Source organism: Molossus molossus, unplaced genomic scaffold (assembly GCF_014108415.1).
Source record: "Molossus molossus isolate mMolMol1 unplaced genomic scaffold, mMolMol1.p scaffold_m16_p_1, whole genome shotgun sequence".
Lineage (NCBI taxonomy): Eukaryota > Metazoa > Chordata > Mammalia > Chiroptera > Molossidae > Molossus > Molossus molossus.
Window position 1 is genome coordinate 50,163,771 of NW_023425344.1, and position 14,854 is coordinate 50,178,624.

Here is a 14,854-nt window from a genome sequence, read left to right on the forward strand (position 1 = left end):
ACCCCTGAACATTAGCATAAATCTAGGTGTGGGGCTTTGTGGTTTCACAAGTCATGGTTTTAGTAAACTTTGTATCCAGATATACATATTTGGTCTTGAATCTTAACTTGACCACTTATTAGCTATGTTACCTTGGGTATACTAGTTAATTTCTCAGTCTCTGTTTTCTTATTATATGCATGGCACTTAGTAAGTATTCATAAACATTTAGTTATGTACACTATAAATTGCTTAGCAGATTGACTTGCCAAGAGCGAAGGCTTTTGAAGGGTTACTGTTACAACATGAAAAATGCAAACACTTTATTAAAGCAGCATTTTTAAACCAACATGAAATTTCTTTGAAAATCAAGTCTTGTAATGCCGTCCCATTACAACCTGGAAAAACTGTGATATTCGGAGGATTTCTTCCTCTTGATCTGTACAGGTACTTGGGAACTTACAAAGGCTGTAGGAGGTCACATAAGAGATAATGGTCAAATTGTCTAAGACTGATTGCCACAGGCTGGTCACTCAGAGAGGACGTGTCGAGCACCACAGAGACAGCTGGAGTCGAGTTCTAAAGGCAGTCCCCGCAGAATTCAGAGTTGGTGGATCAGGCCCATGGATCACCAAGGCACAGAGCTCACTAGGCTGGAGTCCCAACCCCAATGAGGCTGAGGGCAAAGCTAGTGTTCTTCTAACCTGGTGTTGAGATGGAAAAACAGGGCCAGGGACAAACTTCTCTGGTGTGATCCTTTATTGTGCTGCTGATTATGCCAGGGCAAGGGCTGTTTTTTCAAAGCAGACAGTTTATTATAAACTCACAACCAGGCTCCCTCTCTTACAGTCTGATATCTGGTGCTGCTAGATCTGTTTGTTGCCCCAAAGTGCAAGGGGAACAGGGATGCCCGCTCCTGCTACTCTTCCTGTCCCTGTGAGTTTCTATCAATGAACCCTGCTCCAGAGAACTTGAGATGTGTGTGCTGCCTGGCCATTCATCATCGTTTTTTTATTAGTCTCAAGGGAGTAATCTCATCTTTGGACAGTTTTTTCCTATAATATTAGCTCTTCTGCTAATTGAGCATTCCTTCTGCTGATCATAAAAAAGAAAGCAAGCCTAACTCAGTGAGAAAGTATGAAGTTGGTTGCTGACAGCTTACTGGACAGTTTCACGCAGAAACTGATGGGATTAAATGCAGAAGCAAAAGTAAATGCCTCTTTCCAATTATTAGCCTTGAGCTTTTGCCTTCACTGAACCATTTCTACCTCCTGCATGTCTTATCTCAGTTGTCTTGTCTAAAGGCATAACCATTACTTTAATTGGCTCCTTTTTTTTTTTTTTATTAAGACAACCCATCTTAGCAGTGCATGGTTAATCATTCTTTCTCATAATTTTGCTAAGAGAAAGAGCTGAAAAGTTTTACAAGTTTATTTACAAATGTTAGCAAGATCCCCAAAAAACCTAACAAGTAAAGGCAATAAATAAATCTACATAGTATTTGGAAGAGTTCTAGGTTCTACCCAATAAGGCTAAATTTATAAACATAAGAATTTTCCACCCATAAGAAAGTAATAATTATAGGCAGATTGCACATCTTTAAGGACATAGAGTCATAAAAGGGATGTATTAGCAAAGTAAGAGGCTGTTGGCTGAGATCAGAGGGCATCTATGCAATTAGAAAGACTAAGAAGAGTCAGAAATATTGTACTATTTGAGATAAAGTCATAAAATTGTATGTCTGTTCTACCAAGAAAATGGGTCCTCTCATCCACTGGGGGTCAAGTATAATATACTGAAGCTGGATGTATAAGGTTCTTAAATAAACATTCTCACATGTCTTGAAAAAAAAATGACACTATTTAACTTTTGATGCTGGGTCATAGAATGCTATGTGACTACCTCCTCAGCTTTCATGTAAGGAGTCAAACTACACTGAGACCTTTATGCAGTGAGGAAGCCTAAGCCACAGGGAAAGAACACGTAGCCCCTGACGGCCCTTCCCTGTTGAGTGCAGTTTTCAAGTCAACACAGCCCAGCCACACAACGTGGGGTTGAAAACACCTCCAGGGTAGTTCAACATCCAGACTTTAGAAATTTGAGTCTTTCCAGTTAAGTCCCTTAACATCATAGAACAGAAACAAATTATATTTTTTCATCTTGTCTGAATCCTTGATCATCAGCATCTTTGAGAATAATAATATAGTTTTGTTTTACATTACTACACTTTGGGATAGTTTGTTACATAAACATAGTTAATCTTAAATATTAACAAATTGTCTCTGTGTGTGTGTGTATGTGTCTGTGTGTTTATTTTACATACATATGAATATATGTCAAATGAGAAATTACCCAAATATTACATTGAGCAATAAAGCTATTTATAATTTGGTTATACAGTCAATTGTCTGATCACTCTTAATAAAATCACTAAATACTTTACAGCAATGTATCAGGACTGACTTTCCCAGCCCTTAAGTTCTGTAGTGATTGGTTCAACTATATATGTATGTTAAAATTATTAGATACTATGCTATGTGGATTTTCTTGCTGTTTGATTTGTGGTACCTTTAATAGCATTTATCATAACATTTATACATTTGGGGGGAGAAGAAACTGAGATTCTTGAAACCCAAGAAGTTTGACATAAAGTGGCACAGACAATCTTAACAACAAAACTTCCTTTCAAAGTTCTAATAACAAAATTATTCTGTACAGAAGTTACGTAGGTACCTCTAATTCTTAGGGGGCGTTAGAAGACTTAACGTTTTCTACCCAGTGGTTCTGATGTAGACATTGGCATTTCGCAGGGCTCCTCATCACACGGCCCCTTACCTTCTTTTCATCTCCATTTTCTGTGTTTTCTCTCTTCTCATTTGCCACTGATCATGCATGTTCTTGGAGGAAAAGAATCTAAGTAAGGCGCACACACTCCCACTATTCTATTCATTTTTCTATTGCTGTTAGAGTTAGAATGTTTCCATCCCTAAGTCTGCACGTGACTCCTAAGCCTTGGGAGCTCCATCCTCACTCATCTCCATGCAAACCGTCTGCTTAAACACCTACAACATCTCTGTCCTCAGGGGAATTTTGCTTTTCCCAGCAGGCACTCCACCCCCCCCACCCCCGGCGCGTCACATTTGACCATTTTTAACACTCATCTCAATGAGAGAGGTGATTTGGTGACTGCAGAGAATCACATTCAGACAAGATGTGACTATTCCCATTCGAAGAGGGAAGAAAAGAGGCACAGAAAAACAAAGTGAGTTTTCTAGAATCACATAGCTTTTTGGCAGAATTAGAAATCAGGTTCCAGTTCTGAAGGCCTCTGCTCAATTCATCCCACATGTTTTTGTCACTGAGAACTTCTAACTTCACTGTGTACCAGGAACATTTTCTCTTCACTACCACAAAACATAAATCCTTAGTGGTATTTTATCTTAAGCTATTATATTCTGGTTAAACTCCAAAAGTTAGTTCATTGGAATACATTTTTTAAAAAATTGAATAAGCATTTTTTTAAGAAAGGAAACCAATTGTCCAACTTATTGCCTTTAAGATTTTTTAAAATCAAAATTTTCCGGAAATGTAGTAAAAATATTAAGATTAGCTCTGACCAGTTTAGCTCAGTGGTTAGAGCGTGGCCCACTGACAGGAGAGTCCCAGATTTGGTTCCTGCTAAGGGCATGTACCTTGGTTGCGGTTTGTCCCCACCCCAGTTGGGGTTGTGTGGGTGGCAACAAGTGATGTGTCTCTCTCACATCCATGTTTCTCTCTCTCTCTTCCTCCCTCTCTTCCTTCCACTCTATCTGAAGATGAATGCAAAAAAATGTCCTTGGGTGAGGATAAAAAAAAAAATTGAGATTATTTTTAACATGTGTAGTGAAATGGAAGGGACAGACATATTTTAATACTGTGGGAAAAAGAGAATTTGAGAGGGAAATAAAAATAAAAAAAGAAACTTTCTTTTCATTTTAGAATTTTAATAAAAAACCCTTATTGAGATGTATTATGACCTTGTAAATCATTGTGCATGGTCTTTGAATATCAGGACAAAATGCAAAAATATGCATAAAATCCATCTGAAAATCATTCATCCCTCTTTAGTGACATTGTATTTTGCAAGTATTTTCACTTCAGAAAAAGAATAACCAACGTCTCTTACTGACCTTCAGGGTCCAAGAGTTCTTTTGTCTCTAATAAACAAGTCATGAAACATAAAATTAGACTTTTTTATTTCTTTGGGTTTTACTTACACTTAGATCTACGTAGGAGTGTTAAAGCTGGCTTTTATAACATTGTTTTTGGCAAACACATCACATAATATCTCATTATTACTTGTGTCAGAATGTTCTCACTATCTGGGAAATTTTACTGGATAAATGCTTTGAACTAAATACACCTGTGATAGCTGGATGGGGCAGATCAACACAGCTATAAAACAAAGTTTGCCTAAGGCAATTCATAACTGCTTTCCAGTTCTGGCATGCCTATGTTTGCTTGCTCTTTCTTTCTTTCTTTCTTTCTTTCTTTCTTTCTTTCTTTCTTTCTTTCTTTCTTTCTTTCTTTCTTTCTTTCTTTCTTTCTTTCTTTCCCTTCCTTCCTTCCTTCCTTCCTTCCTTCCTTCCTTCCTTCCTTCCTTCCTTCCTTCCTTCCTTCCTTCCTCTTTCCTTTCTTTTCTGTTTATGTTTAAGTGTACTTCTACAGAAGATTAATCATATTTAATTTTGCATTCCAGGGTATACATGTGACAGATTTGATGGAACGATTTTGAAGCAATATTCTCTGTATGTTTATTCCATTAAAATTCATTTGATTCTACGTCCTTGTTTTTCAAAATGAATAATCTGGACACAATTTTCTGTTGATAATTTTGGAATGCTCACTTAGATATTAAATTTAAAAGTTGCAAATACAATTCTGTCCATTAAAATTTAGCAAGACACTATACCCAAACTTCAATGATATATTATTTTCAAATGTTTTTCTTCCTTCATGGTATAGATTAGTAGTTTGGAGATTAATATTCCTAGTCTTTCTCTTCATGAGACTCCACTGGCTGTGTGTGTGTGTGTGTGTGTGTGTGTGTGTGTGTGAACAGGGAAAACTGGATGGTTTAACAAAATAATAGATTTCAACTTCAAATAAAACATTACATGTGATACCAAATTGTGTAAACAGAAAATATTGCTTTGAGGTGGAATCATATATGTTAGGCAAGAACTAGATGAGACTTTTCTGGACAAGCCAAAAAACTCAAGTGTTTTTTGGGAATTAGGCAAGTCACTTAAATGTAAATGTAAATCAGCAAGAAACAGTAGTGAAGCTTATGTTGAACTGGAGTGACTGTATGTTCTAGCTAAAGATATTTAAATTAGTTAGAGTAAAGATAAAACAAACAGAAACCAGAGCACCAATAGCAGCACTAAAAATTCTGCTGGTCAAACAGGAACTTCAGTTGCCCTTAAATTGCCCCACATTTTTTTCTGGAAGTCATCAGGGGATGTCTCGAGTCTAATTCCAGGCTCCCATGGTAGTCTCCAGTTTCCTCTCTTCTGTCCCAGCTCATGAAGACCTGCCTCCTCTGCCGCCAGTGCCCGAACAGCAACCCCGTGATATATCCACCTACAAGTCACGACTCCGAACATTATCAATACTTGCCCGTCTCCTTATTCAGCAAACTGATGGGTAAAAGCAAGAAGGAGCTTTCTCAGTTTTATCCACCCTAGCCTTGTGAAAGGAACAGAGGGAAATCTGAATCATTGTTCCCACACAGCACGAGGAATTACCTCACCTCTCAGACGCTGGCCTACTGTCTTGTGAACCACATTGTGTACTTTGACTCTCTTCCCCTGCTGTGTAAACAGCATGTAACCACGCACAGGAAGACATATTCACATAGTTCACTGCCAATACAGACATAGCTAGGCAGACTACATTATCTGTCTAAATTCTCTGTCTACCTATATAACCTTCTGTTGGAGGTCCCTAATGGTAGAAAAACTTGAGGGGGATATTAGTCAGTGCCATTGTCTTACCTTATGATCCCTATTAATAAACCCAGGAGATAAAACTCCCAACTTGCAAGTTATAAGCCAACCCATTTACCACGCCCACTGATGTAAAGTTTGGAAATATTATTATCCTAAGCTTTAACAAGACTGAAGAAGCCAAAATTGTCTTGCATTCTAAAATCAAGAGAATATATTAACAATGCCCATAATCACATCTATAATTTATATTTGTATATTTATATTACATGAATGTATTTAACAACATTTCAGCAAATAGTTTGTGACTTGACTATGCTAGGAACTGGAGAAAAAATAGAAAAGATATATTGCTATTTATAGACAATCAAATTACTTATGTATCAATACATAAGTAATTGATTCAGAGGGCTAAGAAATATAAGAAGTTGAATGTGCTTTGTGTTTCGACAGAGAAAAATCACATAATAAATATAATAAACATTATACATACATATAAACAATTTCATGAATTAAGACTTCGACTTTTCTTAATATTTTCTCTACCAATCCAGAAATGTGTGTGTATGTGTATGTTTCATTAAAAAATAGGGTTGTCAAATCAATGGGAAAAGATGATGTGCTGAAGAAAATGCCAGTGCGAGAACTCGTGCTGGCTTCACTGCTCTGATGTACATTCTGTGCTTTAGAAATGTGACCCTATTTTCTATTTACGGAAAGAGGGCAGTAAAGAATGTGGGGATTGTCGTTGAACAGTTATACTTGACACAATTTGGAAAACAGATATTAAGGTCTCTGAATAGATCTCAATATACAGAACCCTTGTTTTTCCACCCATGTTCTGAGACAGAGCATAAAAGGTGAAGACAAAAGCCAGTATAACTTTATTATTAATTGAAACCGAGTCAGTGTATTTAATTTTGTTTGTGGACAGACTGGTTTGTTAATACGGACCTCAAAATTAGGCATACTTAGATGTAAGTCATTCTGAACTGGGATAGGTCTATATGTCTGTCTGGGGGTCTGCACCTGGAGGAGCAAAGCAGAATATTTTAGTGACCAAAATAGCTGTCAGTCAGTGGAGTAGCTGAATGGAGCTTTGCCAGGTATTTTCTCCAAATTCACTAATCAGATACTGATTTAGCCTCACCAGTGTTAGTCTGTAAGTAGAGGAAGAGGCCTGGAGTAAGTAACAGAGTTCCTCTCATGAAAAGGAAACAGAAAGTGGGTGGAAGAAGCATTCCTCGCTGACACTCCAAACTGTGTTCTCCACTCAGCCATAATTAACCAGGGATAAGGTCATTACCCTTAAGGAATGAGATCAGCAATTTAAATCGCAACTGTCTGGGTACCAACTTTGCAAGTTCACTCCTCCAATACCGGTCTATCCTTCTGGGACTGCTGGTGGGTAGTCAGATTTTTTTTTTCCCCATAGAAACCCATAAAATGACTCAAAACAGCATATTAATTATGTCAACTTAAAGATCATTCTATAATTTACTCCCTATTCATTTCTAATCAAATTATGTCTAGCTCTGCTGATCAAAATAGATGATTCTCAGTTATATTTTTAAGCTATATTAATTAAAGCAGTATGATGCTGATGCATAAATACAAAAATATACCTTCATAATAAAGCAGGGCTCAGGAAGAAACCCACATATACATGAACAACCGGTTTACAGCAAACCTGGCTGCAGCAGAGTGAGGGAAGGACTTGTTTTTAGTATATTGTACAGGACTGACGGGGTATCTCCCTGGGGGTAAAACATACATGGAGTCTTACCATACAAATAAATGGTAGATTTACATATGAAAGGTAAATAATAAATAATTTAGAAAAAATAGAATATATTAATGACCTGATAGAGTAAGCAAATGTTTCTTATACAGGGTATAAATTCTTATCACAAAAGAAGTAATGATAACTTCGACTATACTAAGTCTGGGAAATCAAAGCAAATCAAAGAATTAAGGAAGATATTTGAAATACATAAAATAAAAGGGACTTATATCCTGGCCAGTGTGGCTCACTGGATTGAGCACCATCTCAGGAACTGAGAAGGCCCAGTTCAATTCCTGGTCAGGGCACATGCTCAGGTTGTGAGCTTGATCCCCGGTAGAGGGTGTGCAGGAGGCAGTCAATCAATTTCTCTTTCACATCGATGTTTCTCTCTTTCTCTCCCTTTATCTCTCTCTAAAAAAAAAATCAATAAAGACATATTTTTAACAAAAAAGGACTTATAAACAGAATATATAGACACCTATATACATCTATGTACACATGTGTAAATACACACACATACATATATACACACCCACATACAAAGACTCACACAAAGACACACTCTTTCAAATCAGTTTTGAAAAGACAGTTAATGCATAGGAATAAAAACAAAAATATGAACAGGCACTTCACAAAAAAGGATATGCAAACAACCAGTGAACATGAAAAGTTACTCAACTTCATTAGTCAACAGGGAAATATAAATTATAGCTATAGCGTGATACACACTCATCAAGATGACTAATGTGAAAATTACATAAAATAGCGATGGAGAGAATGTGGGACTGAAACTCTCATGCATTGCTCGTAATTGTAAATTATATAACTACTTTAAAAAACTCTTTGGTGACATTTCTTAAAACCATGCATACCATATTATCTAGTTATTTAACCCTTAGGTTGAACTCAAGAAAAATGCACCAAAAATCTGTATACCAAAAATATGAACAAGAATGTTCATAATAGTAGTATCTGTGAGAACTCTTCAAATAGCCATCAAGAATAAATACATTTTAGTATATTCCCACAATGGAATACCATATAGTAATTTTAAAAATTCAGCTACATGCAACATGAATGCATCTCCCAATTATAATGTTGAATGAAAAAAGTCAGAAAGTTAGAGTCCATCCGTATCTTTCCATTAATATAAATTTCAAGAAAGAAAAACCAAATCGTTGGTGTTGGGAATATTGACTGGAAGGAGGTAAAAGGGAGCAGAAGACTCTTGGTATTGCTCTGTTTCTTAAGATATGGATCTGGGAAGATTTATCTGGATAATTAAGAGTTATACACTAGTCTTTGCGTATGTTGTACTTTAAAAAAAAAAGTAAAACTTTGTTAATAAAGAAAATTCAGGTATTGGGACAGAAGTTTTGAACCATTCAAATACTATGTCTTTCCCATAGGCTGCTTTGAAAATATTTTATTTTATATGTAATTATTATATATTACATATTCCTGCCCGTTTCTGGTTTACTTTCTTTGTGTTTTTGGCTTTGTTTCAGAACACAGTGTGCTTCAAACCTAAGATCCCAAAACATGTCAATAAGAATTCAGGCAAAACAATGGCAGAGTATAATTTTCCCACATACTAATCTATTTGAAAATTTAGCTTTTATCCAATGGAAGGTACAATTACCCAGAAAATAAGCTAAAACATTCTCAGTGAAACTGAATCTACACCAGTTCTTTAAGTCAATGAATAGTTCACACACTGAGCAAACTGTACTGGAAAAATTGCCCATTTCTGTTATTTTGAAACATAGTACACATTTGGATAAAGGCCCAGAGTTGAGCTCTATAATTCACTGGACTTCTTTCCTCCTTTTAAATTGAGGTTTACATTTTATTTGCTTAATGTGTTTGCATTTCCAAACGTAAATTCAATCAGTACAAAAGGAGTGTCTTGGTAGCTGTGATCGTTGTTTTATCTATATCTATCTATCATCTATCTATCTATCTATCTATCTATCTATCTATCTATCTATCTATCTATCTATCTATCATCTATCATCTATCTATCATCTATCTATTATCTATCTATCTATCTAGCTAGCTAGCTAGCTAGCTATGTATCTGACAGTTACTTGTAAAACAAGAATAGTCCATCTTCATCACTTGGAAATAGCAACAGATAATGCAGCTATTGAATCATCTTTGTTGTTTATATAAAGTACATAATTTGGAGCACCCGGTCCCAGGATATCTTATCAGAATCTTCAAGAAGAACCACAAAAATCTTTTCTTGACATACACTCCCAGTAAGCTCAGGAAGTTTGGCACTCCTGGTAATAGGACCAGAGGGAGGAAGGGGATAGAGAGGATACAAGTTGTGAGAAAATATTTTGTTCTACCTCCTCCTTTTTCTCTCATGTTCAAAGTTGCATGGGAAGTGTCTCCATAATATTTATGACAGCTTGTTCTCTTCCTCCCTGAATAGGAGAGAACAGGGCAGAGTACAGTCAGTCCTCATCTTACAAATAGGGTGCATTACACAAACTGTCTTATTAGTCATTTATTTGGACTCTATGCATTTTAACAGAGAGATTTCTTTCTAATTAGTAAGCTTTCGCATCAACACTAGAAATTTACCTTAACCTGTATGAACTTGAACTATGGTATTGCCATCTTTATTTAAACGTAACAAAAAACAACATGACACAGCTTAGAGGAGGAAAGCATTCATAAACTTAACCCACACAAGTCTGTAGGTACTGTCCCTGCAACAGTCGGGCCCTGACAGTGGATAGAGCTTGGAACCTTTACATTGTCAGCTTGGACACCATTACCTAGTTATGTTTATGGTAGTGTTTTGAGAGGTAAGCTAATAGCTAATATTTTAAGGAGATTTATGTTTATGGTAGTGTTTTGAGAGGTAAGCTAATAGCTAATATTTTAAGGAGATTATTTATATGTAATTTTATATAGTGTCATACAGTGGTTAAGAATACCTTTTGGAATGAAACAGACTTAAAGCCTAGTTCAAAGTTTGAGTTTCCTCACTGTATAACAGGTATATTCATACTTCTGCAAGGTTGCCTGACATCTAATGAATGTTCAATGCAAAATTTAATAAGATAGAAAATATAATAATTGTTCCACATATATTATTTAATTTCACACTATACAATTGACACATATGTTAGTGAAGTCAAAAAGTTCTATGACTCTCAGTAATTTGCAAAATAGATATACATTTTGAAGTCAGCTAACAACATGGAACAGAAAACTAAAAAGCTCCAGATGGACAAAACTGGAAAAATTAGAGCAAGAAAATACAGTATTGTTGATTTATAGCCAAAAGTACAAAATAAATATCCATAAGTCCTTACTGATTAAATTAATAAATAAAAATAAATAAATAGTGGAGAATTTAAAAAATCTCCCAGAATAATTCTAAAGAATTTCTGTAGATACCCCATCTTTCAGAAGGTAAACCACTACTCTCTCCTTCTTAAGTGTAAACTATAGGCTGTGATTTTCTTTCAAAGTATGTAATATGGAAAGGGAAAGAAAAACAAAAAGTAACTTTGTAGTAGAGAGACCTGATAAACACTACTTAAAGTAGGTGGTCAAGGTCAACATCGACAGTGATAAATCATATAGTTAGTATATACTCTTGATGTCATGTGATGAGAATGGTACTTTAACTCTGCAGTCTTTTTCCCAAAAACAAATTATCCCAGTATAATCATGAGATAAATATCACATATATCCCCAATGAAGGATATTCTACAAAATAGCTAACTCTCAGAAATGTCAAGGTTATCAAAAACGAGGAAAGTCTGAGAAACTTTCACACCGCAGAGGAATCTAAGAAGACAAGATGATTAAATGTAATGTGGTGCCCTGAATGGGATCCTGGAACACAAATGGCATTATAGAATAATGAAGAAAATCTAAATAATGTCTGGACTGTAGTTAATAGTAATGTATTAATATTTGTTTATTAACTGTGACAAACGTACATATCGATGCAAAATATTAATAATGGCGAGACTGGGTATGTGGTACCCAGAAACCCTCTTTACTATTTTGGGAATAATTCTACAAATACAAAGCTGTTCTAGATAAAAAGTTTATTTTAAAAAATCACAACTGGTTTACTTGAAACAAGAAGGGGAGGGGGGCAAATGCCATCACCTTTATTGTCATATCTCCAGTCCCTTGGCAGACTCTGGAGGAATCTTTACAGACTCTAGGAATTCCTTGCAGTATGATCCATAAACCTCTGGACTTAACTGCCAATAAGATTAGATGATGAAAATAGAATTATAACTGAGGTCTAGTAAATGGCAAATCTATTCATTTCTCTTTTTCTTCAAGCCTGTTCAAGTACTAGATATTAAAATTGATTGGGTATAATTTTTTCTTTAAAGGGTCAAGTTTAATGCTGACCAATATACTGTCCTTAGAACTCCAGAGCACTTGATACTGTCTTCAATGTATCCAAAAAGTGTTAAGGTGATTGGTTTATAATTATGCAAGTTCTGAAAAGGAGAAGCTATGATATTGAAGATGGATTATTAATATTGTAGAATCTTACCACCTGTCTGAATTTACATGAATGTCCTTCATTGTCTGTGAAATAATAAAATGCTGATAAAAATAAATCTGATTGCCCTGACTGTTTTGGTTCAGCAGTTAGAACATTGGCCCCGAGACCAGAGAGCTGCAGGTTTGATTGCCAGTCAAGGACATGTACTTCAGTTGCAGGTTCGATCCCCAGCCCAAGTCGAGGTCGTGCAAGAGGCAACCAAACAATGTGTCCCTCTCACATCGATATTTCTCTCTCTCTCCCCCACTTTATCTAAAAGTCAATGGAAAAATATCCTTGGATGAGAATAAAACAAAAAGTTAAAAAATAAAATAAATAAATCTGATCTAACTCATGTGATAATATGGAGTGATATTACCAATAAATATAAGTGGAAGATTGAATATGCTGTTATAAATACCAAAGGTTTAAAGAAAGTTATTTAAAGCACACAATAATGAATTGGAAACTGTATATATTAATTAATAGCACTTCAATTTTCCCAACTGTTGAAATGTTTATTAGGTTAAATAATTTGCTTTAAGTGAAAATTTAACATTAGTAATTAATGATTATATAAGTCTTGGTAAAGTCATTTTGTCATTCTTTTAAAGGCACTACAAGCTAAACTTTTAAGATCACCAGAAAGTAGAATGATGTCCTAGCATTATAATTCTGACCTGGCCACCTGATTCCCACTACTGTTAAGTACAGTTTTCCATCTCACTCAGGAGCATTTTTCATGACAAGTATGATAAAGTGCTTACTAGGGCAGAGAACAAGATCACATGGCCATATTTCGGCCTCCTTGCTAATAGATGTTGGCATATGAGGCTGAATGCTTTGTGAGACTGTTTCACACTACCTGATAGAAGAGTTATGGCGAAGGAATCATATAGCTTTAACTACTAACCTATTGGAAGTTCATACTACTTATACAGTAACTGAGAATGATCAAATAACTTGATCCAAAACTTTCATGAAAACATAGAAGAGCAATAAAGTTTAGAATATGTAGTGTATTCATCAAAGAAACAGAACCAATATGTATACACACATACATATATTTGCATATTTACATGTGTACATGCTTACACATGTGAAAACAGTTTAATTACAAACGATGCAGAAAGCAAATATAGCCAGAGAACTTTAGAATGTGGAAGAAACACAACCAATTACTTAATTTTACAGATGAGAAAACTAAAATCTCATTTACTTCCTGTTCTAAAGTTTAAGCATCACACTCAAGGACAATCCAAGACACTGCACACTTGGGAGTATTTTGGCTCTTTCCCTTTTACTAATAAAAGACAAAGATTCACAATAGATGCCTGTCACAACAGGTATTCTAAACAAGTTCTAGTACTTGCTTTGAATGTCATGATGAAAAGATTTTTTAAGCCATACTTTGGCTTCTTGAAAACTGATTCCCTCAGCTGATTAACGAGGTGCCATGGATGAGGGAGTAATTGCATCACTGGCAGATATTTGCTATCACTGCCCTTCCTTGCTACAGTTAGAGAAAAATAGAATGAGGTTAATCTAAGTGGTTTTGTTTGAAAATTATACCAACGATTGCTGAAAAGGAGAAATAATAATAAATTTATTGTATCGGGAAAATTAATTTGTTGGCAGTTCTCTGAATGATTTCAAAAGATATCCGGTACTTTTAAAGCTGTAATTCTGGTGGGTGTGCTACTGTGCGGTGTGAAGCATAAGCTGAGGAGTGAGTGAACCAAGGTGTTGCCATTTGAATCAGAGACTTTTAAATGGATAAGATGGGTGGAGAGGGTCAATGGGACAAAAAAGGAGGGGCATCTGTAATACTTTCAACACTAAAGATAAATAAATAAAAAATATTTTAGAACAGAAAAAATAGATAAGAGGCAATAAAGGTAATAGATGATCTAAATTTTACTCTTTTCTCCACTCTATCCCCAGCGCCTAGGAAACTACCTGGAGCACAGCCAAAGCTCGCTCAAGTTTTTTTAATAAAGTTCAGTTACAGAGATGTATTTCCACAAAGGAAACCGACAGAAAGTGGAAATGAGTTCATCCTGCTAGTAAAAGCAGTTAGTGCAGCCAGCCTATTACACAGCTTCCAGGCTGGTTCAGAGATGTTTAATTTTTTTTTTTTTCAAAAATAGACCATAACATTCGAAGTCCATACCACATTAACTTACTATTAATAAAGATAATAAAGCAAATGGATACATGATGGACTTTACTTCCTTGTTGGCAAGAGTATTCTAGAAAGTTGAAACCGGTTCACAATACCCTTAGGCATTCAAGGTTAACTAAACATGTTTCTAAGAAACATACACACAAATTTCATTCCATGAAATGATTTATCATACATATGATAGATAAGAAATGTCAAAACAGCTATCTCCAGAATCGTAGATACATCACTCCTAGGAGATTTACAGTTGGCATTAGATCAGTCCCTGCTGGGGTTGGGAGAGAAGTTACAAACTTGAGGAGCGATTACAGGTGCAGAGGCTGACTGTAACCCAAGACACTGTAGCCATCTCAGTGGCGGCTCAGGGGATCTGC